Genomic DNA, 26,866 nt, shown 5'->3' with positions numbered 1-26,866 from the left:
ATAGGTTGTAGATCCTTGATGATGCGTTGGAGAGGTTTTAGTTGGGGGCTGAAGGTGATGGCTAGTGACATTATTTTCTTTGTTGGGCCTGTCCTGTAGTAGGTAACTTCTGGGTACTCTTCTGGCTCTGTCAATCTGTTTCTTCCCTTCCGCAGGTGGGTATTGTAGTTGTAAGAATGCTTGATAGAGATCTTGTAGGTGTTTGTCTCTGTCTGAGGGGTTGGAGAAAATGCAGTTGTATCGTAGAGCTTGGCTGTAGACAATGGATAGTGTGGTGTGGTCTGGATGAAAGCTGGAGGAACATAGGTAAGTATAGCGGTCAGTAGGTTTCCGGTATAGGGTGGTGTTTATGTGACCATCGCTTATTAGCACCATAGAGTCCAGGAAGTGGATCTCTTGTGTGGACTGGTCCAGGCTGAGGTTGATGGTGGGATGGAAATTGTTGAAATCCTGGTGGAATTCCTCAAGGGCTTCTTTTCCATGGGTCCAGATGACGAAGATGTCATCAATGTAGTGCAAGTAGAGTAGGGGCATTAGGGGATGAGAGTTGAGGAAGCTTTGTTTTAAATCAGCCATAAAAATGTTGGCATACTGTGGGGCCATGTGGGTACGCATAGCAGTGCCGCTGATTTGAGGGTATACATTGTCCCAAATGTGAAATAGTTATGGGTGAGGACAAAGTCAAAGTTCAGCCACCAGGTTTGCCGTGACATTATCGAGGATACTGTTCCTGATGGCTTGTAGTCCATCTTTGTGTGGAATGTTGGTATAGAGGGCTTCTACATCCATAGTGGCTAGGATGGTGTTTTCAGAAAGACCACCGATGGATTGTAGTTTCCTCAGGAAGTCAGTGGTGTCTCGAATATAGCTGGGAGTGCTGGTAGTGTAGGGCCTGAGGAGGGAGTCTACATAGCCAGACAATCCTGCTGTCAGGGTACCAATGCCTGAGATGATGGGGAGTCCAGGATTTCCAGGTTTATGGATCTTGGGTAGCAGATAGAATACTCCTGGTTGGAGTTCCAGGGGTGTGTCTGAGCGGATTTGTTTCTTGTGCTTGAGCGTATGGTGTAGTTTCTTTTGATAACCCTCAGTGGGATCAGAGGGTAATGGCTTGTACAAAGTGGTGTTGGAGAGCTGCCGAGCAGCCTCTTGTTCATAGTCCAACCTATTCATGATGACGACAGCACCTCCTTTGTCAGCCTTTTTGATTATGATGTCAGAGTCGTTTCTGAGGTTGTGGATGGCATTGTGTTCTGCATGGCTGAGGTTATGGGGCAAGTGATGTTGCTTTTCCACAATTTCAGCCCGTGCACGTCGGCAGAAGCACTCTATGTCAAAGTCCAGTCTGTTGTTTCGACCTTCAGGAGGAGTCTATCCAGAATCCTTCCTTTTGTAGAGTTGGTATGAAGGTCTCTGTGGGTTAGTATGTTGTTCAGAGGTTTGTTAGAAATATTGCTTGAGTCGGAGACATCAAAAATAGGATTCTAGGTCACCACAGAACTGTATCATGTTCGTGGGGGTGGAGGGGCAGAAGAAGAGGCCCCGAGATAGGACAGATTCTTCTGCTGAGCTAGGAGTATAGCTGGATAGATTAACAATATTGCTGGGTGCGTTAAGGGAACCACTGTTGTGGCCCTTTGTGGCATGTAGTAGCTTAGATAGTTTAGTGTCCTTTCTTTTGTAGAGAAGCAAAGTGTGTGTTGTAAATGGCTTGTCTAATTTTTGTAAAGTCCAGCCACAAGGAATTTTGTGTGGAAGGTTGTTTTTTTTATGAGAGTATCCAGTTTTGAGAGTTCATTCTTAATCTTTCCCTGTTTGCTGTATACCATGTTGATCAGGTGATTCTACAGTTTCTTTGAGAGCGTGTGGCACAATCTGTCAGCGTATTCTGTGTGGTATGTAGATCGTAATGGATTTTTTACCTTCAGTCATTTTGGTATGATGTCCATCTGTTTGCATTTGGAAAGGAAATGATGTCGTCTGTATCTGTACGAGTTTTTTCATGAAGTTGAAACCCACCCCACGACTGTTCCTCACATGTTCTTGTCAACTGCTGGAAATGGCCCACCTTGATGATCACTGCAAAAGGTTTTTTTTTCTCTCCTGCTGGTAATAGCTCACCTTACCTGATCACTCTTGTTACATTGTGTATGGTAACACCCATTGTTTCATGTTCTCTGTGTATATAAAATCTCCCCACTGTATTTTCCACTGCATGCATCTGTCAAGGTTTCTTCCCCACTCTGAACTCTAGGGTACAGATGTGGGGACCTGCATGAAAGACCCGCTAAGCCTATTCTTACCAGCTTAGGTTAAAAACTTCCCCAAGGTACAAACTTTGGCCTTGTCCTTGAACCCTATGCTGCCACCACCAAGCGTGTTAACAAAGAACAGGGAAAGAGCCCACTTGGAGATGTCTTCCCCCAAAATATGCCCCCAAGCCCTACACCCCCTTTCTTGGGGAAGGCTTGATAAAAATCCTCACCAATTTGTACAGGTGAACACAGACCCAAACCCTTGGATCTTAAGAACAATGAAAAATCAATCAGGTTCTTAAAAGAAGAATTTTAATTAAAGAAAAGGTAAAAGACTCACCTCTGTAAAATCAGGATGGTAAATACCTTACAGGGAAATCAGATTGAAAACATAGAGAATCCCTCTAAGCAAAACCTTAAGTTACAAAAAGACTCAAAAACATTCCATTCAGCACAGCTTATTTTACCAGACATTAAACAAAAGGAAATCTAATGCATTTCTAGCTGGATTGCTTATGAACTAATAGGGATTGTGAGGCTGCATTCCTGATCTATTCTTAGCAAAAGCATCACACAGACAGACAAACCCTTTGTTTCCCACTCCTCCAGATTTGAAAGTACCTTGTCTTCTCATTGGTAATTTTGGGCAGGTGCCAGTGAGGTTATCTTAGCTTCTTTACCCTTTACAGGTGAAAGGGTTTTACCTCTGGCCAGGAGGGATTTTATAGCACTGTATACAGAAAGATGGTTACCCTTCCTTTTATATTTATGACAGCATCTGATGAAGTGAGCTGTAGCTCACGAAAGCTTATGCTCAAATAAATTTGTTAGTCTCTAATGTGCCACAAGTACTCTGACAGATGTTATAGTTCCTTAATACACAGGCTGGAGCTGCCTTCCAGCCTTGGACCACCCTCCCCAGTTCATAGTTCTTTGTCCTCCAGATGTTTCTTCCAGGTGTTGTGTTGTGGGGGGAGTGAGGCCCCGTCTCCTCTTTTGTAGTTTCTTCCAGCTTGCTGGAAAGATGTATGCTTCTGACATGGAGGTCCACCCCCATTGGTCAAGCATTTTCCATTATTTATGGCTCTCTCTGAGAAGTCTTCTGGCATGGCTGATGGGAAAGTGGATTCTCTTTAATGAGCAATCGGTAGATCTGGCTATGCCATTGTTGTACCTGAAAGGCTGGTTGTGGGGGTTCCAAACCTCATATTTCAGTAACACACACATAGCAAAACATTATAACTTCACATACAATGATAACATTACAATCCAACAGGATATTAATGTTCAACAGATCAAGACTTCTAAAAAGATGCCTCACAATGCACACTTTGTACAAAACATATCATAATTATATGACAGTGGTGAATATGAAGATCCGGAGTACTGCTTTGAGGTACAGAGTGCCACACTTACCTACTACTTCCTCTAAAACTGGTCTTAATCTGTTGAGAATTAGGTTATAGCTACATTGCAATAAAAGACCTGCAGTATGGCCACTGGTGGTCTGGGTCATCAAATTGGGGTTCACATGGCTTGGGTTTTGAGCCCTACAGCCCGAGCCCCACAAGCCCAAGTGAACTGACCCAGTCTCTGAGACTCAGTACTGTAGGGATTTTTTTTTATTGCAATGTAGACATACTCTTAGTTTCATCATGAATTTTCCTGATCAGCTTATGCCTCTTGCCATGGTGACTGGAATGGTTCATGACTGTGAGAGCCATCTTCAGGGTGGACTGTCAAGAAGCAGTAAGAGACCCAAACTGGTTATATGGTCTATAATTAGATTTCATCAACCCAATAACAGGTGTGAACTCCTGAAGAACTAAAATAGTCTTACCATGGATTCACAGAGAGGCCCCTTGGTCATTCTGGTCTAACTTTCCACCCAGGCAAGCTGCACTTAATGATAGTTGGTTACTTACATAACAAATTACACTAAAATTTAGGTTGCTCCTGCTCCAAAGGGGCCAGTCATGTACCCTAATTGGTACCATAGATCTCACACCAGACACTTGCATCCAATCCTATAGCAAAATAACTAAGGATATATTAACTAAGAAAAAGAAATGAAAGAGTTATTTAGAGGTAAAAGCATGCAAATTGTATACACAAATGAGTTATAATTTATGGTTCCAAAAAAGGACAAACTTGTGGTAATCTGTCAGTTCTGAATGTCTTTTAGGGCTTGTCAGGGTTCCACCCCTCCCAAACTCTGGGGTACAGTTGTGGGTACCTGCATGAAAGACCTCCTAAGTTTATATTCTACCATCTTAGTTTCATAGAATCATAAAATATCAGGGTTGGAAGGGACCTCAGGAGGTCATCTAGTCCAACCCTCAACTCAAAGCAGGACCAATCCCCAATTTTTACCCCAGATCCCTAAATGGCCCCCTTAAGGATAGAACTCACAAGCCTGGAGTTAGCAGGCCAGTGCTCAAACCACTGAGCTATCCCTTCCCCCCAGGTTAAAACTTCCCCAAGGCACAAATCCCATTCCTTTTCCTGGACAGTATTGCTGCCACAACCAAGTGATTTACACAAACATTCAGGGAAGGGTCACTTGGAATCCCTATCGACCCAAAATATCCCCCTAAGCCGCTTCGCCCCCTTTCCTGGGAAGGCTTGAGAATAATATAGCAACCAATTGTCTTAGCAATGTGAGCACAGACCAGACCCTTTGTCTAAAGGACACTGAAAATTAATCAAGTTCTTAAAAGAAGAACATTATTATAAATAAAAAGTAAAAGAATCACACCTGCAAAATCAGAATGGAAGGTATCTTTAAAGAATAATAAAAAGATTTAAAAGACAGAGGATCCCCCTCTAGGCTCATCTTCACAGTTCCAAAAACAGGAATAAAACTACCTCTGTAGCATAGGACAAATTCACAAGCTAAAACAAAAGATAACCTAAAACATTTCCTTGCCCTACTTATATTTTTTTGTGATTTTAGATGGATTATTCCAGGTATATTTTCAGGAGATGTTATACCTGTTTGGCTTCTCTCTCCAACCGGAGAGGGAACAAACAAAGAGAACAACAAACAAAACCTTCCCCCGCAGATTTGAAAGTATCTTCTTTCCTCATTGGTCCTTCTGGTCAGGTGCCAACTAGGTTATTTGAACTTTTTAACCCCTTACAGGTAAGGCAATTTATTTCAACTGTCAAGGAGGGATTTTATGCTACTCTTTCCTCTATATTTATGACAGGACTAATCTAGTTTGATATAGGCGATCTTTCCTTCTGTGTTGTAGCTCTGGCCTGTGAGAGTCCAAACAGCAAAAGAGATGAAAAAATGTCTAGTTAATTATCTTTATTTCCTTCCAGATTCAAGCTGACAAAATAAGCCCTTTGGCAAGTAGCCTTTTCATGTGTATGAAGGGGCAATTAACAAAGCCTTTGTATTTCAATGACCCGTAATGGCCCATTTAGTTTTGCTAGCCCTTCTTGATGGGCAGGAGACTTTCCTCCTTATAGGTTCACAGTTCCCAAGTAAACATTTTTACAGTTATAGAGCAAAAAATTAAATATTATCATATAGCATGTGATAAAGATATTATACGTGAGTTTAATACATGCATCAACTTAAAAACCTTTCATAAAGTCCAAACACTAAACACATTTTTATAAGTTCAATACCCATTTTAACCATACTAAAGCACAAGTGAAATAGACTGGTTTCCAGCAATGAATTTGTCAGAAGATTAAAGCCTTGGCAAGAGCTGGCAGATGGTTTGCCAGCGTCACTTTTCTATAATTATTCAGACTGGCAGGATCTCCTTTCCTGAAAACTGGTAAAACTATTTCCTTTAGCCGGTCATCTGATACATCCTCTTGCTCCTATACCTTCTTATATATTTTTCCTAATGTTTTGATAGCACTTGTCCTACCAGCTTTTAGCAGCTCACTAATTATATCTATACCTATTCCTGCAACTTTTCAATTTTTTAACTACTTCATTGCTCAATTTCTTCTTCTGGTGGTGGTTCAATGCTGATATCCATTCTGCCTTGCAAGCTGCCCTGATCACCTAGTACATCTAGAATGCTTGCATCTGGTTGAACTATAGGGGTTAGCACTTTGTCAAAATGCTCTTTCAACTCTTGCAGCATTTCTTTGGCATTTGTTTTCAGTTCAGCAGAAGCCTTTCTTAACACGTGCATTGTTGGCCTGGTTGTGTTTCCATACAACTTAATCTTTTTTTATGTATTGTTTCCATATATTGTTTTCTTGATGCCTCCTCAAGCTGTTGAGCTGCTTCTTTCCAGAACTTTTGCTTGTCCAATTTTTGTGATTTCTACAACACTTTTCACAATGCTTTTACACTTTACACTTTTCACAACACTTCCGTTTTCCCAGCAGTCTTGGCTTGTTTACTATTTTCCGCTAATGATCTTGTTTGTTGCTTGTCCAATTTTTCCTTGTTTTCTTACACCTTCCAATAACTTCCTCCACTGTATTTTATATTGCTTTCTTTAATATCTCCCATATGGTCTGTAGAGAGATTTCTTCATCATTGTAAATTAATGGCCTGAAATGCCCTCCACGCATCACCTCCATCACAGAGCTCTTCTTTAACTTATCAAGATTAAATCAGGCTCTAGCTGCACCCATCCTTTTCTTTGACTTCAGCTTAATCTTTCCCATTATTAATTCTGCCACAATTTCCACTACTGTAGACTCTAACATTAACAGTGACCTTCTATGCCTTAAATTTATAATAAAGTGGTCAATCTGTTTTTCTGGTTTGACCATCTGGTGAGTTCCATATAACATTGTGCAGGTCTTTGTGAGGAACCAAATACAGACAATCAGATTGCACCTTTCACAGCAAATTCTTAAACTTTCTGCATTATTGTCTGCCATCACAAAGTTGTGTGGTCCAACACTATTAATTTTCATACCATATTCTCTACCAACCTCTGCATTCATATCTTGCACGATCAAAATCATATCATGATCAAGAATCTCATCCACGTTATCCTACTGTTGATAAAATCCATCCTTCTTTTTTGTTGCTTTTGTGGGTGCATAACAGCAGATCACAGTTATGTAGGCAGTTATGTAGTTACTGTAGGCAGTCTGCTCAGACACAGGTTTCCAGCTGTTTATTGACATAATTGTTCAGTTGTCGACTGCTATAGTAACCCTATCCCTATGCTTCTTTTCTTCACCTGAATGTCCAGAATAAAAGAAAATATAATTTCCAACTGTGACTTTCCTGTACCTAGACGATGTGTCTCGTTTATGGCAGCAAGGGAAATTTGTAACTTCCTTAACGTCTCTGTTACAAGCTCAGTCTGGCCTGGAGCTAATAGAGTTCTAACATTCCAGCTCACAATGTGTGTTTAGCCATTATCCAAAATCCATGACAATTTCTATTTGCTAGCCTTGATAGGCCTGGGTCAAAAAGTGTAGCTTACTGTACTGTTTCTATAGCAAATAAGTTTAAGATATAATAACTTGTTAGGCCAATCGACCCTATTCAGCTCATGGGAATACCATGTCATAGCCTGTTGGCCTGCTAGGAACAAGTATCTGCAGTTCCACTCTAGTGTCCTGGCCTTCCATGGCTAACAAGCTTGGACTGCTTGTATTTGAAATCAGAGTTTTCCTTCTCCTAGACAGACAGATGCCTATAGAGGCAAAGCAAACCCTGTGTGCCCCAGTTTGAAATAAGAGTTTCCCTTCTCCTAGATACAGTTGGTTCATGGCACCTTATTCCCTAATAGTTGGTGTAACCCTTCTGGATTTCTCCAAGAAAGGTTACCCCATCCAAGTTATATGCTTTCAGTGTGAGATGAGAACAGCTACTGTAAACAAATTCTCTTGATCATATCGATTCCTGTCTATTTTTAAATCTATCTTTCCACTGAATCATTTGTGTTAGCAAATAAAGAAAGTTTCTGTGGTTTTATTTGGTCAAAATAATGGAGTGGTTGATATTTGTTAGGGTTAAAGAATGATTAGCACATATTGTATCTTTGTATTAACCACAGACCAAGTAAGTAATGCTGTGAGAGATAAACTATTCTTTCTTGCATTGTCACCAAGGGTCATTAACCATGATTTAAGAGATCATCTTCTATTGGGTTGAGGTAATTCAAACTTCATGCTAATTCAGCTGTGTGCTTCTGAACTGGAGCAGCTGATTTGTTCAGTTAAATGCAATGGATTTATGGTGTGGTCCACTAAATGGATAGACTAATTCCTCTTTATAATCATTATTGAATGAACATTATTGTTGATGGTGGGGTGGGACATTCAACCACCCAAGGATCTTGAAATCATGATATCAGATGTACGTCAGATGGGGAACTTTTTCTTATTGAATTTCTCACTGTATTGAGGTAATCCCTGTCTCTTTCAAATAATTAAAAAAAAATAGTTATATTTACTATGCAGAGTAAAGTAACGCTCAAAAATATATTTTGAAAGAAGGTGCTTTCCTATGTTTCAGATTTGTCAAATTTTCTTGACTAAGTTAGTAATTAGGGCTAAACTGTAACTGTAGTTACAGGCCTGAGAAAGCAGTGGTGTATAAAGTGCACTATCCCAGGAGAAGCTTGGGTGGTACTATGACTCAGAGACAATCCTCTGAATCACAATTCCTTCCCCAGCTTTTTGTGCACTCTATGGGGTGGTAATTTGCTTCTGGCCTATACAACACCCTAATGTTAGCTTAGCTGGTAACAAGGAGTGGGCCTGGAGCCAAGTCTCAACCCATTCCCTGTCTCTCCCTATCCATTCACTCCACAGGGAGAGTGAGTAGCACTCACTTTGATGTGCCTGGACCCATGGTCCAATTATTCCATCCCATGTAGGACTATAAGGTATGTTCTTACTTCTGCTTATTCCTGGACCAGAGGCACATTGTGCAAGACAATCTAGCCCTTAACAGTAGGTATTTAATTTTGATAGTAAATTATTTCCAGTTAAGAGGTTTCTTCTTTTTTAAGCATGGGTGCTTATAGCAATTAGATACAAAATACGGAATTCTTAATTTGCACAAATGAAGTTTTACTCATTGACTGATATATGGATTGTTTATTATATGTTACAAACACACAGAAACCACATATATGAATTTTGTGGAAGATGTTGAATAAGTCTTGATAATGACTTTTTTAAATAATCAAAGAAAATTTCAGCATTCCAGATTGTACTATATATATATATATATATATATATGAGACACCCATATAAGGGCCAGCAAACTGTGAAATGGTCAACTCACCACTAAAATGCCTCATTGTATCTGGGTGTGGAGAAGGAGGTCCCTCCTCATCTAGTACCCCGGTCCTCTGGTGGTTTACCTCTTTATGTGACTCGGCCTTCCGGCCAGGCCATGATTTAAGTCCACCTCTTCCAAGGGAACAGAATCCAACAAGCCATAGTCCAAGACCTTGTATCAGGTCTTTGGCTTTGACTCTTGGTCCCTTAATGATCTCTCCCTCTTCTCAAGACTCTCCATTATCCTTGTCACCTTCTCCCACCCTACACCACTATATCTATGGGTGGTAGGGGAATCTGAGCACTTCCACTACACTGCATTCCACTACACTGTAGCCAGGAGCCATGTCTGCTCAGTTCAACTCCTTGCTGCTGCCTCCCGGACTCCTTCCTAGTATAGCCTTTCTCAGGCCTTCTTCCCCACAACCTCTTACTGCTTCTTATTCCTGTTCCAGAGGCATGTTATGCAAGACAATCTACCCCTTAATAGTAGGTATTTAATTGTGAAAATAAATTATTGCCAACAAAAAGGTTGCTTCCATTCTCTAGGTTAACCATTCTCTCAGGGCTGGGACACTCAGGGCTCTTCCTTGGGATTCCCTAACAAACTCCCAAATTAAACATATAAATATAAACTCAACTTCTGTCATACTCAGGGCTTATACCCCTCTAGTTTCTTTCACTTTGTTTCTTAACTAAACACCTCCCAAACTTCTCTTCCTGGAAGTCCAAATGCTGCTTTTCTTTCAGGATGTACCACCAGAGACTGTTCCACCACAAAGGCTACTCTATGCCTTCCCTGTCTGCTGGTCAGACAGCTCTACTCAGGCTAGGATTCCAGGGATTACTCCTCTCTCTTCAGTCCAAGAGCTCCTAACTTTCTACCTGCAGCACCATTCTGCTCTCACTTCCTCTGTTTATAGTCCTCACTCAGCCCCTTCACATCTGGGCTGCATTTTCAGTTAAGCCTGATCCACTGTCCAGGCTTCTCAGGCCCATATTGACTCATTCAGGACCTGTATGGGGTACATACCCAATTACATACCCTCCCCCTCATGACTGTAGACCATGTGAGTACAGATGCTAACTGACTTGGAGTTCCTAGAGCGGGGCCACAGGATGTCACACTCCTTCTGATGCTCACTCACAATAATGAGCAGTTGGCCCTTCACATCTGAGGTGTCCCAGTATTTCTCCCACAGTAACTGTTAGTCCGGAAAGCTGCTTGCAAGGCCTGTTCCAAAGCTACTAGCTTCTCCCACTTCCTTTCTCATCACACTTTACATCAGGGATGAGTACCCACCATTGCCTGTTTAGCCTCAGTATTCATCCCTCCACCAATCTGTTTGTCTTAGTGAGACTCATCCTTCCCTCTAGTTCCTTTCAGCCCTCTGCCAAGCAGCTAAGCATCTGGGTGGTTGGAAGGCCTTCTTTCATCTCCACCACCTCCACTTTGTCTGCTTCATAGGTATTCATGCCACAGAGCACTCACTCTTTTCTTTCTGCATCTTTAGGAAGATACCTCTTTTTGCAGACCTGAAGTCTCCTAAGAGGGCCGTGCCTTTTTATATGGCCAGCTTCTCTGAGCCAAAAATAAATCACCTTTTGACCCAGTCTTGGCAGTAGGCCATGCCTCTGCAGTTTTTCTTTTGCTCTGCTCTCCTGGGCTAACTTGTTTGGCTCATATAAAGGCATACCCTCCTTAAGTGCACCTCTTGCCCACAGACATAGCATACCATTGACTGCACCTCTGGCCTCATGGCTCCTGAATACCTTTTTCTTACCTCGTCCCCGTGACCTCTGATGATTTCTTTTTTCAGGATCCAAAGAAAATACTGTTTCTGTTCTCCCAGCCTTCCCAGTTGCTCCTGCATATGCATCTGTGCCTCCCACTGCCTCTGCTGGTTCTTCTAGATCTGTAGCAGGACTGCCTGTATCTGCTTTGTCTGTTTGTCTGCCTCCTGGACCTAGAGCAGCAACTCCAGTGACTTAGTCTTCTGTACCTCTATATTCCAGTTTAGGAGGGAAGACCATCCTTCAGCAAAGAAGGTGTCAGTGTATTTTGGTGCCATCCTCTTCCTTTTTTATTTTTTTCCCCTCCCTGGATCAATGATCTACCTCATGCCACTATACCTGTGGCTGGTAGGAAAACCCAGGCCCTCCCACTACACTGGGTTCCAGATCGGGGTTCCTAGAACTTGCAGCCAATGTCTGCTCAGTTCAATTCCTTGCTGCTTTCTACCATAGCTTCTCTCAGACCTTCTCCCCCACAATGTCTCTAGATTAATCCTACATTCAGGGCTCTCCTAGCCCCTAACAACCCCAACCCTCCCAGCATCCCCTAACAAATTCCCAAACTGAACATTTAAACATAAATCCAACTTCTGTCTTCCTTGGGCTTGACTTTTCATCCTCCTCATTTCCCTTACTTTGTTCCATAAATGAACACCTCCCTGGAAGTCCAAACCCTGCCCGAAGGGATTTTGCCTCCTTAGGTTGAAGAGAGGAATTGGAGGTATTGGAGTTTGGGTATGTGCAGCAGTTAATAATGTTTAGCTATTCAGTGAGCTCTTACGGGGATATTCCCACAGGGTTAGGAAGAGGGAATATGGTACTCCAAACATCAAACATTGTCCTTTAACTCCCTCTTATCTCTGACCCTGCTCCCTATAACCCTTAGCTCCATCTCCTACGTAGCTATAGAACCTGGTTCCCATAAAGCACACACAATGAGGCTTCTACTTAGTGTGGGGAAAAGGAAATGAGTTGTTCATCCCTCCTTTAATTCCCATTGAAATAAATAAACTGGATTATCTTCCCTATACTCACAGAAGCAAAGGGGAAAGTTTAGCCCAATGTACTTAACAGATATCTAGAAACCCTGCTGGAAATAAGATTATTTTGTCTAATCAACATTCATAGATTCTGAAGCCAGGAGGGACCATTATGATCATCTAGTCTGACTTCCGTTCTCTGCTAGATTCTTCCTTTCTCTGCTAGTAATACCTTTCTCTGCTAGATTGAAAAGACCATTATTAAATTTGTTCCTCACACAGGTACTTATAGACTGAAATCAAGGCACCACTTAACATTCTCTTTGTTAAGATAAATAGATTGAGCTCCTTGCTTCTATCACTTTTAGGTATGTTTTCTAATGTTTTAATCATTCTTGTGGCTCTTCTCTGAACCCTCTCCAATTTTTCAACATCCTTCTTGAATTGTAGGCACCAGCACTAGACACAACGTTCCAGCAGCAGTAACACCAGTGCCAAATACACAGGTAAAATAACCTCTCTATTTCTACTAGAAATTTGCCTGTTTATGAATCCCTGGATCACATTAGCTTTTTTGGCCACAGCCTCACACCGGGAGTTCATGTTCAGATGATTATCCGGCATGACCCCCAAATCCGTTTTCAGATTCACTGCTTCCCAAGACAGAATCCCCCAATTTGTAATTATGGCCTACATTATTTGTTCCTAGATGTACACATTTACATTAAGCTGTATTAAAATGACGACTCTTTGCTTGCAGCAGTTTACCAAGCAGTAGAAGCTAGACAAATTCAGGCTGGAAATTAGATGTAAATTCTCAACAGTGAGAGTAATTAACCATTGGAACAATTTATCATGGGTTGTGGTGGACTCTCCATCACTGATAATTTTAAAATCAAGATTGCATGTTTTCCTCACCCCAAAACATATGTTCTAGGAATTATTTTAGAAAGGTCTATGGTCTGTATTATACAGAAGGTCAATGTGCTGCTATATAATAATAAACACAATACGAAATCACTGTAAACTTATGATCACTTAGATCTATTGCAGAAAGGAGAACTAAATACCATTCCTAAATATAAATTAGGAATGTTTTATATATTCTCTCTCTATATATATCTATATCTATCTATCTCCCATTTATATAGATATAGATAAAGAGAGAGCGGGTGAGAGAGAGAGAGATCATAATGGTTTCTTTTTTGCAGCAGGAGCTAATACATTGCATTTTTTAAAGGTGAACTATTAATTGTCTTTACCAAAACAAATATGTTTTATAACAATTATTTAAAGCAAAAATAGACAACATACTATAGATCTACATTAAAGTGTGGAGAATAATTTCATGCTTTTGACCCCCCACCCCAAAAATCTCAGCATTTTTTCCAACTCATTTGTCACAAACTAACAAAACAATAGATTTGTACGAGATTTTTTAAAGAAATCAGCTAAAAACATAAGGCCACTTTCAGCAAAAAATCATGCAGCATTTGCACTAACAAAGTCTGCAGGAAAAAAAAAATCAAAGCCTTACAGCTGGATGTTTTATTTCCTTATTTAGGCCCAAAATAAGCAACCATGGCACTCTAAATTGAAATGTATAGCTCAATATGAACTTCTTTTACCAATTGTTGGTATAAAATACACCTAAGATCATGAGGACCAAAAGAGACTAGTGCATTTGCAGATCTTGCATGGTAGCTCCCCTGCCCCCATGCAGTGGTATTGTTGTTTGGAGCATGGCAGTGCAGGCCTCCAAACACAGAGAATGACAAAATCTAAACCCCAAAGAGCTTATTGTCTCAGGCCCCATTCCTGCGACAGTCTCCATTGAACACAATCTGGAGCCCACACAAAGACCCATTCAAGTCAGTGGGGCTCCACACCAGTGCACGGGTTTGTCCATATGGAGCCTGTGGCTGGATTGGGGCCTAAGAAAACAAAGACTGAGGAAGGGTGAGCAAGAGATACAACATAAAAGCAAAGTGATTGGGATGAAGAAGGGCACACATTGTCATAATCCTGGCCCACAGTTCTTGTATTGGTGTAACTATATTGGTTGGGGGTATGATTATTTTACCATCATAGTTATATTGGTAAAACCCTTTGTGTGAACATACTCCTAGTGGCATAAAGATGTCTTACAGTGTGGTATAGCTGCATCAACACAGTGAGGTTGTATAACTTTATACCTGTATAGTTAAAAGGATACATTTTTGTGGGGAGATAAGAACTTAGTTATAATTCTTTTAAAATGTGAGTTACACATGTTGCCTTGTCAGTTAGGTAATCTCCATTGTTTGTTTTTTCACACAGTAACAGGTGAGAGAAAAAACAAAGAAGGTAAGATGAAACTTTCAAAACTGGCGGGGTGATTTGTGGCAAGCATAATACCTATAGCTACTTTCAGCTCATTTTTTAAAATTTCCAGTTGACTGTGTCCTTTTAAAGGTCAAATTCCAGCTGCTCTTAGTGCATACCTAGGGAAAGAGGGCTTCAGGAGAGAAACCTTTGGATGCAACTATTAGTCTGCTCCTGGCTTCCTAAGAATAAATAAATTGTGTTGATACTCTACAAGTTCTACAAACCTAGATCATCACTGACAAGTGTCTGTCCAACATGTTCTTAAAAACCTTCAATGATGGAGAATCCACAACCTCCCTTGGACGCCTATTCCAGAGTTTAACAGTTAGAAAGTTTTTCCTAATATCTAAGACCTGGTCTACAGTACGAATTTAGGTCAAATTTAGCAGCATTTTCTCGATTTAACCCTGCACCCGTCCACACAACGAAGCCCTTTTTTCCGACTTAAAAAACGATTTCTTTACTCCACCCCTGACGAGGGGATTAGCGCTGAAATTGGCCTTGCCAGGTCGAATTTGAGGTACTGTGGATGCAATTCAACGGTATTCGCCTCCGGTAACTATCCCAGAATGCTCAGTTGTGACCACTCCAGACAGCACTCTCAACTCAGATGCACTGGCCAGTATACAGGAAAAGGCCCGTGAACTTTTGAATCTCATTTCCTGTTTGGCCAGCGTGGCGAGCTCATCTGCACAGGTCACCATGTAGAGCTCATCATCAGAGTAGATCATGCAGTCCCAAAATTGATGAAGAGCTCCAGCATGGACCGAACTGGAGGTACGGGATTTTACCGCTGTATGGGGAGACAAATCCGTGCTGGCAGAACTCTGTTCAAAAAGATGAAATTCCAAAATATTTGAAAAAATCTCCAAGGGCATGAAGGACAGAGACTATAACAGGGACCCGCAGCAGTGCCTCATGAAAATTAAGGAGCTCAGGCAAGCCTACAAAAAAAAACAGAGAGGCAAACAGCTGCTCTGGTTCAGATCCCCAGACATGAGACTTCTATGATGAGCTGCATGCCATTCTAGGGGGTGCAGCCACCACTACTCCAACCCTATGCTCTGACTCCATCCAAGGAGTGGGAGGCAACACGGAAGCGGGCTTTGCGAGTGAGGAAGATGATGAAGAGGAGGAGGTTGTAGATAGCTCACAGCAAGGAAGCAGAGAAACCAGTTTCCCCAACTGCTAGGATCTGTTTATAACCCTGGACCCAGTACCCCCCGAAGACACCCAAGGTGGGCTCCTGGACCCTGAAGGTGGAGAAGGGACTTCTGGTGAGTGTACCTTTGTAAATATTATACATGGTTTAAAAGCAAGCGTGTTTAATGACTAATTTGCCCTGGTATTTGGGGCCAGTACATCTATTGGAAAAGTCTGTTAACGTGTCTGGGGATGGAGCAGAAATCCTCCAGGGACAACTCCATAAAGCTCTCCTGGATGTACTCCCAAAGCCTTTGCAAAAGGTTTCTGGGGAGGGCAGCCTTATTCTGTCCTCTAGGGTAGGACACTTTACCACGCCAGGCCAGTAGCATGTAGTCGGGAATCATTGCAGAACAAAGCATTACAGCGTATGGTCCCGGAGTGTGCTGGCATTCAAACAACATCCATTCTTTATCTCTCTGTGTTACCCTCAGGAGAGTGACATCATTCATGGTCACCTGGTTTAAATAGGATGGTTTTAGTAAGCGGACATTCAGAGGTTGCCGTTCCTGCTGGGCTGTTTGCCTGTGGCTGAACAGAAATCTTCCCCGCTGTTAGCCATGCGGTGGGGGGAGGGGTGAAGCCATCATCCCAGAGAATTGGGGAGGGGGCGGAGAGAGTAGTTGGGTTTCTGCTGCACATGAACCCAGAAACCACAGCCCCTCCTTTTAAATTGCCAACCCATTTTTAATGGGCAACCCAACGGCTACTTCGTATGGGAAATGAGGGTGCTGCTGTTTGAAACCATTCCCACATGTTAGGAAGGTTAAAGAAGCCAAAAGACTGTGGCCTACCATGTCTGCCTGCAAGACGAATTCTGCTGCCCGGCCCTGCGTGAGTGATCTCTCACACGAAACTAGCATACCCTCAATAAGAGGCAAAATGCAACCTTGTAATGAAAGCACATGTGCTATGTAATGTTAATAGCAAGCTTTACCATGAAAGAGTGTACCCATTGTTCCATAAAATGTGTCTTTTTAACTACCACTCTCCCTTTTTTTTCCTCCACCAGCTGCATGTGTTTCTCCTTCCCAGAGGCTAGCAAAGTTTAGAAGACAAAAACAACGCAATTGTGTTCTCTGACCTCATGCTGTCCTCCTACACTGACAAAGCATAGCAAAATACATGGAGGCAGACAATCTCAGAGTGCAGGAAAACACAATATGACCATGAGGAGAGGTGGCAGGCTGAAGATGGTAGGTTGTGTCTGCTTACTGAAAGAAGGCAAGAGTCAATACTCAGGCTGCTGGAGGATCAAACTCATATGCTCCAGCATATGGTTGAGCTGCAGGAACGGTAGCAGGAGCACAGACCGCCACTGCAGCCTTTGTGTAACCAACCACCCTCCTCCCCAAGTTCCATAGCCTCCTCACCCAAACGCCCAAGAACGCAGTGGGGGGGCCTCCAGGCACCCAACCACTCCACCCCAGAGGACTGCCCAAGCAACAGAAGGCTGGCATTCAATAAGTTTTAATGTCTTAAAGTTTTAAAGTGCTGTTTGGCCTTCTCCTTCCCTCCTTCACCACCCCACCTGGTGCTTCCTTCCTCCACCACCCCTCCCAGGCTACCTTGGCTGTTATCCCCCTATTTATGTGACAAATAAATAAAGAACGCATGAATGTGATTCAATAATGACTTTATTGCCTCTAGAAGCAGTGATCAAAGGGGAGGGGGGAAGGGTGCTTAGCTTACAGGATAGTAGAGTGAAACCGGGGCTGGGGGGGTTTCCATCAAGGAGAACAAACAGAATCATAGAATCATAGAATATCAGGGTTGGAAGGGACCTCAGGAGGTCATCTAGTCCAACCCCCTGCTCAAAGCAGGACCAATCCCCAATTAAATCATCCCAGCCAGGGCTTTGTCAAGCCTGACCTTAAAAACTTCTAAGGAAGGAGATTCCACCACCTCCCTATGTAACGCATTCCAGTGTTTCACCACCCTCCTAGAGAAAAAGTTTTTCCTAATATCCAACCTAAACCTACCCCATTGCAATTTGAGACCATTACTCCTTGTCCTGTCCTCTTCTACCACTGAGAATAATCTAGAACCATCCTCTCTGGATCCACCTCTCAGGTAGTTGAAAGCAGCTATCAAATCCCCCCTCATTCTTCTCTTCTGCAGACTAAAGAAACCCAGTTCCCTCAGCCTCTCCTCAGAAGTCATGTGTTCCAGACCCCTAATCATTTTTGTTGCCCTTCACTGAACTCTCTCCAGTTTATCCACATCCTTCTTGTAGTGTGGGTCCCAAAACTGGACACAGTACTCCAGATGAGGCCTCACCAATGTCGAATAGAGGGGGACGATCATGTCCCTCGATCTGCTCGCTATGCCCCTACTTATACATCCCAAAATGCCATTGGCCTTCTTGGCAACAAGGGCACACTGCTGATTCATATCCAGCTTCTCGTCCACTGTCACCCCTAGGTCCTTTTCCGCAGAACTGCTGCCTAGCCATTCGGTCCCTAGTCTGTAGCTATGCATTGGGTTCTTCGTCCTAAGTGCAGGACCCTGCACTTATCCTTATTGAACCTCATCAGATTTCTTTTGGCCCAATCCTCCAATTTGTCTAGGTCCCTCTGTATCCTATCCCTCCCCTCCAGCGTATCTACCACTCCTCCCAGTTTAGTATCATCTGCAAATTTGCTGAGAGTGCAATCCACACCATCCTCCAGATCATTTATGAAGATATTGAACAAAACCGGCCCCAGGACCGACCCTTGGGGCACTCCACTTGATACCAGCTGCCAACTAGACATGGAGCCATTGATCACTACCCGTTGAGCCCGACAATCTAGCCAACTTTCTCCACACCTTATAGTGCATTCATCCAGCCCATACTTCTTTAACTTGCTGACAAGAATACTGTGGGAGACCGTGTCAAAAGCTTTGATAAAGTCAAGAAACAATACATCCACTGCTTTCCCTTCATCCACAGAACCAGTAATCTCATCATAGAAGGCGATTAGATTAATCAGGCATGACCTTCCCTTGGTGAATCCATGCCGACTGTTCCTGATCACTTTCCTCTCATGCAAGTGCTTCAGGATTGATTCTTTGAGGACCTGCTCCAAGATTTTTCCAGGGACTGAGGTGAGGCTGACTGGCCTGTAGTTCCCAGGATCCTCCTTCTTCTCTTTTTAAAGATTGGCACTACATTAGCCTTTTTCCAGTCATCTGGGACTTCCCCCGTTCGCCACGAGTTTTCAAAGATAATGGCCAATGGCTCTGCAATCACAGCCGCCAATTCCTTTAGCACTCTCGGGTGCAACTCGTCCTGCCCCATGGACTTGTGCATGTCCAGCTTTTCTAAATAGTCCCTAACCACCTCTTTCTCCACAGAGGGCTGGCCATCTACTCCCCATGTTGTGATGCCCAGCGCCGCAGTCTGGGAGCTGACCTTGTTAGTGAAGACAGAGGCAAAAAAAGCATTGAGTACATTAGCTTTTTCCACATCCTCTGTCACTAGGTTGCCTCCCTCATTCAGTAAGGGGCACACACTTTCCTTGGCTTTCTTCTTGTTGCCAACATACCTGAAGAAACCCTTCTTGTTACTCTTGACATCTCTTGCTAGCTGCAGCTCCAGATTTCATTCCTACATGCCCGAGCAATATTTTTATACTCTTCCCTGGTCATATGTCCAACCTTCCACTTCTTGTAAGCTTCTTTTTTATGTTTAAGATCCGCTAGGATTTCACTGTTAAGCTAAGCTGGTCGCCTCCCATATTTACTATTCTTTCGACTCATCGGGGTGGTTTGTCCCTGTAACCTCAACAGGGATTCCGTGAAATACAGCCAGCTCTCCTGGACTCCTTTCCCCTTCATGTTAGTCCCCCAGGGGATCCTACCCATCCGTTCCCTGAGGGAGTCAAAGTCTGCTTTCCTGAAGTACAGGGTCTATATCCTGCTGCTTACCTTTCTTCCCTGTGTCAGGATCCTGAACTCAACCAACTCATGGTCACTGCCTCCCAGATTCCCATCCACTTTTGCTTCCCCCACTAATTCTTCCCGGTTTGTGAGCAGCAGGTCAAGAAAAGCTCCCCCCCATAGTTGGCTCCTCTAGCACTTGCGCCAGGAAATTGTCCCCTACGCTTTCCAAAAACTTTCTGGATTGTCTATGCACCGCTGTATTGCTCTCCCAGCACATATCAGAAAAATTAAAGTCACCCATGAGAACTGGGCATGCGATCTAGTAGCTTCTGCGAGTTGTTGGAAGAAAGCCTCATCCACCTCATCCCCCTGGTCCGGTGGTCTATAGCAGACTCCCACCACTACATCACTCTTGTTGCTCACACTTCTAAACTTAATCCAGAGACACTCAGGTTTTTCTGCAGTTTCGTACCGGAGCTCTGAGCAGTCATACTGCTCCCTTACATACAGTGCTACTCCCCCACCTTTTCTGCCCTGCCTGTCCTTCCTGAACAGTTTATAACCATCCATGACAGTACTCCAGTCATGTGAGTTATCCCACCAAGTCTCTGTTATTCCGATCACGTCATAGTTCCTTGACATCACCAGGACCTCCAGTTCTCCCTGCTTGTTTCCAAGGCTTTGTGCATTCGTATATAAGCACTTGAGATAACATGCTGATCGCCCCTCATTCTCAGTATGAGGCAGGAGCCCTCCCCTCACAGACGTTCCTGCCTGTGCTTCCTCCCGGTATCCCGCTTTCCCACTTACCTCAGGGCTTTGGTCTCCTTCCCCCGGTGAACCTAGTTTAAAGCCCTCCTCACTAGGTTAGCCAGCCTGCTCGCAAAGATGCTCTTCCCTCTCTTCGTAAGATGGAGCCCGTCTCTGCCCAGCACTCCTCCTTCATGGAACACCATCCCATGGTCAAAGAATCCAAAGCCTTCTCTCCGACACCACCTGAGTAGCCATTCATTGACTTCCATGATTCGACGGTCCCTACCCAGGGCTTTTCCTTCCACGGGGAGGATGGACGAGAACACCACTTGCACCTCAGTCTCCTTTATCCTTCTTCCCAGAGCCACGTAGTCCGCAGTGATCCACTCAAGGTCATTCTTGGCAGTATCATTGGTGCACACGTGGAGAAGCAGGAAGGGGTAGCGATCCGAGGGCTTGATGAGTCTCGGCAGTCTCTCCATCACATCGCGAATCTTAGCCCCTGGCAAGCAGCAGACTTCTCGGTTTTCCCGGTCAGGGCTGCAGATAGATGACTCAGTCCCCCGGAGGAGAGAGTCCCTGACCACCACCACCCGCCCCCTTCTCTTGGGAGTGGTGGTCATGGAACCCCCAATCTCAGGACAGTGCATCTCATGCCTTCCAACCAGCGGAGTCTCCTTCTGCTTTCTCCCCCCAGACATATCATCTGGTCCACTCTCCGCAATGGTACCTGTGGAGAGAACATGAAAGCGGTTAGTTACCTGTGTCTGCGTTGCTGGAACCCAGACATTCCCCCTTCTTCTTCTGGAGGTCACATGTTGCCAAGCTTCTTCACTGGTCTCTTGGCTCCGCGTGCAACCTGCTCTAAATCTTTAGAGCTTTGTGCCCGTAGAAGCATATCCTGACTTTTGTCCAGAAAATCCTCAGATTCTCGTATGCAACGCAGGGTAGTTATCTGTTGCTCCAGACCTTCAATCTTCTTTTCCGATATGGAGACCAGCTTGCACTTTGTACAGACAAAGTCGCTTCTGTCCTGTGGAAGAAAGACAAACATGGCACATCCAGTGCAGGTCACAATAGCTGAACCCCCCCCTTCCATATCACCTTCCTACTATGAGCTTCCTCAGAGAAGTTGGCAAGATGTAAGCCTCACTGGGCTCACTCCAGGTGAACTCCCAGGCAAACTCCTGCTGTGTATTGCTCTGCTGTTCCCCGCCGCTCAGCTGGTTCGCGAAGCTCTGGCTATTTTTAAACAGCCAGGCTTCCCTAAAACAAACAAACAGACAGCCCCAATGCCTGCCCCCTGCAAGCTACCAACCAATCAAGCACTCGCTCAGGCTCTCACACTGCCCTCCCAGCAAACACACACTCGGATACTTACTCAGCAAACACACACTCGGATACTCACCAATCCCAGATAGAATCACAAACTCCTGCTGTGTGCTGCTCTGCTTTCACACCATAGCCTGGCCAGTAATGAAACTGGTTTTCAAAGCTTCTCTGATGTGTAGCACGCCCTGCTGTACTCTTCTAACCACCCTGGTGTCTGGCTGCGCATTATCAGCGGCCAGGAGATTTGCCTCAACCTCCCATCCCACCATATATGTCTCCCCCTTATTTTCACAGATATTGGGGAGCGCACAGCAAGCAGTAATAACAATGGGAATATTGGGTTCACTGAGGTCTAACTGAGTCAGCACACTTTTAAATGTCCAAATGTCCATTTTACCACCATTCTGCACTTGCTCAGCCTGTAGCTGAATAGCTCCTGACTACTGTCCAGGCAGCCTGTGTATGGCTTCATGAGCCATGGCATTAAGGGGTAGGCTGGGTCCCCAAGGATAACTATAGGCATTTCAACATCCCCAACAGTAATTTTCTGGTCTGGGAAGTAAATCCCTTCCTGCAGCTGTTCAAACAGACCAGAATTCCTGAAGATGCGAGTGTCATGTACCTTTCCCGGCCATCCCACGTTGATGTTGGTGAAATGTCCCTTGTGATCCACCAGTGCTTCCAGCACCATTGAAAAGTACTGTTGCAGTTTACATACTGGCTGCCTGGGTGCTCCTGTTCCAAGATAGGAATATGGGTTCCATCTATCGCCCCACCACAGTTAGGGAATCCCATTGCAGAAAAGCCATACTCTATGACCTGCACATTTCCCAGAGTAACTACCCTTGATAGCAGCAGCTCAGTGATTGCATTGGCTACTTGGATCACAGCAGCCCCACAGTAGATTTGCCCACTCCAAATTGATTCCCGACTTACTGGTAGCTGTCTGGCATTCCAAGCTTCCACAGGTCTATCACCACTCACTTGTGAACTGTGAGAGCTGCTCTCATCTTGGTATTCTTGCGCCTCAGGCAGGGGAAAGCATGTCACAAAGTTCCATGAAAGTGCCCTTACACATGCGAAACTCCAAGCTACTGTTGAATCTTGCACTAATAAGGAAAATGCTGTTGAAGGAAGTGGGTTTGGCAAATTGTGGTTCTCAGCAATATAAGCTCCTGTATTTCTGTTTACGCCAGAGCAGCCCCGGCTGACTCTCCCTGTATGCACATGCTTGAATAAAACTGGCCTCAGATTTGTTCTGAACAAAAAACAACGCATGGTGGATTTTCCACCACTGAATAGAGGGCGAGTTACATTGGTGGCAGCTACATTTTAGAGTAGACGCTTACAGAGTTAGGTTGATGTAAGCTGCCTTATGTCAACCTAATGCCGTAGCGTAGAACAGACCTGAAATTTAGGCAAGAGATGGGTGCAGGGACACTAGAGTGAGGCAATGGTGCACATTCTCAGAGGCAGAAACTTAGGCACCAAGGAACCCTGAAGTCATAGGCACTTAAAGAATTGAGGCAATTACAGGGTTCAGCAGGACTTTTGTGCATTGCAGTGATCCTGAAACGGGGATTGTGGTGGGGCGGGACTCACCCCGGCAGTGCCTCCTGCTGGTCCTCCAGGGAATTAGCATTTCCAGCCTCTGGAGCGCCCTCTGCCAGCCAGTGTCTCGCTTGCCGCTGGGCCAGAGTCCATCCTGGACCCTGGTGCCTCTTTCAGGCCAGGGTGCTGTCCCCTGGCAGTACCCCCACAGATCTGGGTCTCCCCACCACCACCACCAGGGAACTCCCACCCTCTGTCCCCAGCTCCCCTCAGTCTTTGGCCACTGCCAGTCATCAACTAGCCCCCATTCCCTGGGGCAGACTACAGTGTAAGTGCCACTCATCACCAGCAAGGGGGGGTTTGGACCTGCTTCCTCTGACTACCCTTGGGCTGCCCTCTGGAACCCCTGTACCTTTCTTTGGCCTTTAACAAGGCCTGCAGCCTGGGGGGCTTCCAGGCCAAAGCTTCCCAGCTCCTCTGTCCTTCCCCCAAGTCCTGCTCCAGTCTTGGTACCCTGCTTAGCTCCTAGCAGCCAGGCCCATCCCTGTCCACATCGAGAGAGAGAGAGAGTGTTTGCTCCTGGCCCACTGCCCTCTTATAAGGGACAGCTGGGCCCTGATTGGGGCGTGGTTGCATCTGTGGCTGGTTCCCCAATCAGTCAACGCTTGCTGCTTTTCCTAGCAGCAGCCCTCTTGCAGCCTCAGCCCTCTCCCACGCCCTTCAGGGCAGTAGCGGGTGGCCACCCCGCTACAGGGATGCACCTAACTCATGTTGTGCACCCAGACTCACGTTTCTCTGTGTCTCAATTCCCCTTCTGTAAAACTGAGATGATAGCATTTCCCTACCTCAGGGGCATGTTCTGAGTATAAATACAAACCAGTTTCCGAGACATTCAGATACTATGGTAATGGGGATTGTATAAGTATCTAAGAACTTTGAATGGAGAGAGAAATTGGGAAATTTAGCCAGATATATAGAATTAAATTCCTGGCATTTATTTTGTATAACAGGAACCATAAACAATAATAATATTCCCATTATGAAAGCCGTTGTTAGGATTTTCAAAATTAAAGGAACCATTATAATCCATGGTTAGTCTCTAAGGTGCCACAAGTACTCCTTTTCTTTTTGCATTTTATAATCCATTTATCCACATATTTTTCTCTGTTACAGCTCTGTCATAAACTTCAGCGTGTTTCCTTCCAGATGCTCATTAGATTACTATCTAAACGTTTGAAAATAGCTGTTTTGTAAAATACAACCATGTATACTACCCTAATGCATTTACACAGTATAGTATAGCAAAACCATATTTTCCAAGTCCTTTGCCTTTATAGGAAATATTCACCCTACTGCAGAAGGCCAGCCCATCCTCAAAACAGGGTTTAAGTGGAACTTAACTAGTGCTTTGGCCCTGTAACAGGCCTTGGTGTAGGTGGGAATTTCACCTTATGTGCACATAACAAGAGAAGGTAATGCAATGTTGTACCTATTTGCATAATCTAATGATGTTCCACACAAGCTGTTTATTTGTAGATTTTTTTCTGGAATGTTTTCAAATTATTTTTCCCTGAGTTGCCAGGTACAACTTGTGTTAGTTAGATCTGTGGAAAAACAGTAACATGCAATGGATAATTAGATTGTACACAGGTATGTATTTTCATGGCTATGCTAATGAATATAATCAACACGTAGAAGCTAATTTGTGTCCAGTAGGGGAAATTCACCTACCAATGTTAAAAATGAATGCATTATGCATAGACAAAGTAACAAAAAGTTTTTTTGGGGGGAAAACAAAATATTTTTTGCAGTCATTTCACTTACACGTTTTTGCATTCAGACTTCTTCAGCAAGATCTTTCTTAACAGATACATGAAATTTATTTAGAGATATCTGTCATTTAAATATTTTAAGCTCCAAGTTTGGTTTTAATACTCAAATGCCACCACTGACAGTTCTGTTAATGTCTTCTACCATTAGTTTTATTGCTGACTAACAACAGTACCATTCAGCAAGGAAAAAAATGTAATTGCATCTTTAACTTGTGATCTCCACACAGTTTTGACTACTGATTTTTGGAATTTTAAATAGTATTGTGTTTTCTTCCATATCCATTAAAACAGGCTGGCAGATGTAGAGGTATCAATGCTTTGCTATTAGTTTCTTTTTTAGTAGCTAAAGTGATACAAAGTGAGTCCGAAATAAAGTAAAGTTTATAAACTAATTTCATAAGTTTCAAATTAGAAGTTCAGCAGAAACTGTTGTTAGGGGCTTATTCCTTCACCCACTTACTTCCCTGGTCCTTCTCGCATGAACAGAGAGCAACAATACCCGAAGTCCAAAGGTGCAAACAATTCAATGTTTATTGGGGTGAACTTCCAGCAAGCATGATTCCAGTTTCCTTCCTTAAGTGTCCCCCTTCCCAGCTCTGACAACACAGAGCCTTACCTGTGTCCCTGTTCCCATTCCCCCCCTTAGCAAAACATGATTTAAATGCCCATTCCCATTCCCCCAACTTCCTGATTGAATGCAGGCTATATAGTTAAACTTGAGTTCTGCTTTGCTATACCTTAATAAATCGTTTTACTGAAATTTAACTAACCAATCCTAACATGTTGTAACATGATTATTTAACCAACTATATCCCACCACCTTAATTAGTTTACACCCAGCAAAATTAATTATATAGCAGACGGAAACAATCACAGAACCAGACAGATTATAGAGACAAACAATAGGGAAATGGGGACTACAGTGATAGACCAACACAGAAATGAGGATTTCACATCCCAGCTATTGATAAGTGAGTTCTTGCCAGACAGAATGCTATCAAATTAAGTTTCCTTTTACATTTTCTAGGCACTTCCCTTTCTCTGGAGGCGATAGGCACTATCAGGACAGGATTGTATTCCTAACAACCCAATAGCACCTTATTTCAATGTGACTAGTTTGGAATGTAAGGATGTGACTGTTCGCTTCCCAGCTTATGGCTGTCTCTGCTGTTTAGCCAAAGGCCTTAGCCTAAGAACAGGGCCTCTGACTGTCACAGTAAGAGAAGGCCCTTACACCAGCAGACAATGATTTTGATTCTTTCTTTTATACCTCTATAACTAGCTAAGCGATAAGAATACACTTAAATTCTTAGAGTATAGGCCTTTACAGACAGGCCTGAATATCTATATCCTAACAACTGTGAGCGTCCTGGATTGTTTTAGATGTGAGTGAGCCACTTTGGCTTAAATAAGAACCAGCTCAAATGTTCACCACTAACTTCAATGCATTTTATTTTATTTTATTTTATTTTATTTTATTTTATTTTATTTTATTTTATTTTTTTTGCAAAACTAAAGGCAAATTCTTGGAATCATAGAATCATAGAATATCAGGGTTGGAAGGGACCTCAGGAGGTCATCTAGTCCAACCCCCTGCTCAAAGCAGGACCAATCCCAACTAAATTATCCCAGCCAGGGCTTTGTCAAGCCTGACCTTGAAAACCTCTAAGAAGGAGATTCTACCACTTCCCTAGGT

The 26,866-nt window shown here is 43.6% G+C and overlaps 1 protein-coding gene across 6 annotated transcripts in view; it reads left to right on the top strand.

The window, feature by feature from the left end:
* The window catches only part of SLITRK6 (SLIT and NTRK like family member 6), a 117,408-nt gene that overhangs the window by 69,493 nt on the left and 21,049 nt on the right, over positions 1-26,866 (top strand). For 4 of the 6 annotated variants that reach the window (XM_073347610.1, XM_073347593.1, XM_073347563.1 and 1 more), the window contains 3 exons: positions 12,716-12,771; positions 14,585-15,909; positions 16,848-17,031. The gene's annotated coding sequence lies outside the window, so the exon portion shown is untranslated. The remainder of the gene's footprint in view (positions 1-12,715; positions 12,772-14,584; positions 15,910-16,847; positions 17,032-26,866) is intronic. The other 2 variants (XM_073347573.1, XM_073347583.1) reach the window with 2 other exon arrangements.

This window comes from Lepidochelys kempii, chromosome 1, assembly GCF_965140265.1.
Source record: "Lepidochelys kempii isolate rLepKem1 chromosome 1, rLepKem1.hap2, whole genome shotgun sequence".
In the NCBI taxonomy this organism is placed as follows: domain Eukaryota; kingdom Metazoa; phylum Chordata; order Testudines; family Cheloniidae; genus Lepidochelys; species Lepidochelys kempii.
The sequence above is the reverse complement of the archived record's forward strand: the minus strand, read 5'-3'. Positions and strand labels throughout refer to the sequence as shown.